This window comes from Syzygium oleosum, unplaced genomic scaffold (genome assembly GCF_021117445.2).
Source record: "Syzygium oleosum isolate NSW1041296 unplaced genomic scaffold, Sole_v2.1 Sole_v2.05, whole genome shotgun sequence".
In the NCBI taxonomy this organism is placed as follows: Eukaryota; Viridiplantae; Streptophyta; class Magnoliopsida; order Myrtales; family Myrtaceae; genus Syzygium; species Syzygium oleosum.
Genome location: NW_026607489.1, coordinates 10,572,777 through 10,575,156, shown reverse-complemented (window position 1 = coordinate 10,575,156; position 2,380 = coordinate 10,572,777). Strand labels below are relative to the sequence as shown.

The 2,380-nt window shown below is 36.4% G+C and overlaps 1 long non-coding RNA gene across 1 annotated transcript; it reads left to right on the top strand.

Annotated features, from left to right (window-relative positions):
• Positions 1 to 1,330: 1,330 nt before the first annotated feature.
• On the top strand, positions 1,331 to 2,055 carry LOC130138130 (uncharacterized). Its single transcript, XR_008816538.1, has 2 exons — positions 1,331 to 1,534; positions 1,816 to 2,055. It is a non-coding gene; the product is annotated as an uncharacterized LOC130138130 (long non-coding RNA).
• The last annotated feature ends 325 nt before the right edge of the window (positions 2,056 to 2,380 follow it).

The window sequence follows — 2,380 nt, the reverse complement described above, 5'->3', positions numbered from 1 at the left end:
CAGTAAGCACAATCACTACTCAGGTAAACCATTGCTCTACCAAAGGGGGTATACTAATGAACCTGAATGTTGAAACTTGCTTTCTTATGTAATATACTTCATTCTTGGCTGATGATGGATTATTAAAGTCGAGACCAAACCATATTTGCTACAGAAAGTAAGGCTTCTTCTAATCGCAACCGATGTGGACATCATAAAGGTTGCATCACGAGATTAGTATCTGTTTAAGAGTTAACCATGCTAGCTTTGGCTTTTTCCTGCACTGCCCCCATTTACTTTTGTTTAGCATCCGGGGCTTCCCATTAAATGATTGGACTGAGTAGGAATCTCTCGCTAATTGAGTAGGAAGATCACGGTAGTTTTACGACTCGATCATCCATCGGATATTTTGGTCAAATTTGGTTTAGCAACACCAATATCAAAAACTCCATTTCTGATGTGCTGGTTACCTTGGGGCTTCATTCGCACGCTTTGTTCAACATATCTGTCCCCCATCCTGACTCCCAACTGTATAATCATGAATGATAAAAGGTCAAACTTATTCTAATAGATAAAACCCATTATTATAATCTTATCCTATACTTTTTGTCTACTTAACGAAGTAATGTTTTAAATGTTGAGATTAATGCAAACCGATATCATAAGTCTCTCCCATTCCATTTAAAATTTCAAGTTTTTTTTTTTTTGATAACCGAGGTATCCCACGTGCAATGGACTATTCCTCGGGGTGGTGGGGTACAAGACCAATGCCACCGGGTAAGCCCCCAAAATGTGATCGGTGGGAGTTGAACCTGGGAGCTCATCAGTTTTACTGTCTGAGACCAGGAACTCTCAACTACTCGACCAATCACCCCATTGGTAAAAAAGGAAGTTTTCTTTGTGGGAATTTCCGAAAAATATCAATAAACTTTTCCTCTTTATTTTTAACACATTCATAACATAAATCTTTTCACTATGAAAAATCTAGACAACCTCTCCATCAATAATTGAATTGAAACTTTTAGTTTCTTACTCGCCCGATGCATATTTTCCATTATTATTGCATACATGGCCAATTCGAACAGAATTTATGAAAGATAATCAGTAGAATCTGCCAGAAGTATGCTACGAAAATATTTCAATAATGAAATTACCAAAGGTGTAAAATAGGAATAATAATCACCAGAATCTGCCATAAGTATGTCACGAAGGTGCCAAAGGTGTAAGATAGAAACGTGAACATACAATTTAGTAACAATAATCACTAGATCATGCTAGAAATATGTCACCAAGGTATCTCATTGATGAAATTACCAAAGGTGTAAGAGAAAAATCTCAACATACCATTATCCATCAAATGCATTTAACGGCACAAAAGACATTTGGAGTGTATAAATAGTGAATAGTAGTGGACATAAACTTCATTGCATAGCACTCTCTGGTTTAGCTTACCCAAACCATCGACCATTCATCACTCTATAAAGACCTAAACCCAAAGAAATCATGAAGCAAGCCTCCAAGTTGATGTTGGTCTTTCTCTTGGCAACTCTAATGTGTAATACTCTCTCTCTCTCTCTCTCTCTCTCTCTCTCTCTCTCTCTCTCAATTATGAAACCCTAGCATGATTTTCTTATGTATTTATGCAATTTATCTCGTCTTGTTAATTGTTAGGAGGATATATAAAATTTTTTGTTTCCTAAGCTAACACAAGGCCAAGAAAGTAGAAGGAATATCCTTATTTGCTTAATTTTGTAATTGCTTTCCCTCGTGTGCATGGCACATGATACTTTAAAAATGATAATATCCTGAATTGTTTTTTTATTTTTCTTTTTTCAGGCGAGCCATGGATGGTGACAAGAGTTGAAGCATGCCAGCGAGATGTCGATTGTGTGTTTCAATGTCCGAGGGGCAAGTTGGCACTCTGTGATGAGAGGAATCACAAATGTTCGTGCGTTGGAAGCGTTTCAACTAGTTCCTCTAATGTCAATGTCGAAATCCCTAATTAGTTGGTGTGTGGAATCAACTCTTGTTGATGTCTCTCAATAATCGAATCATCAATAAATTTGTCTAATCGTATGAGCTTGCATAGGTCGTTATATTGCTTTTAATTTTTTGACCTTCCTAAATAACTTTAATTGGAAGATGCGTCATATGATCCGAGATCTCCCTATTTTGACAATACCTAAAAAATAAAGAATGGGGGATGCTGAAATATGAATCGCTACTTGGTTTGATTTTTGCTAAAAAAGGGAAACAAGGATGTCCAAATGCTATCGTCATAATATAATCCTATATGATGACCACATCAAGCGCAGAGCCAATCATCTGATTTTTTTAAGCGATATTTTCCTCTTCTTCTTCTTTTCCGATTTTTCGATTCAAGACCTTTGACTTAGTTTTT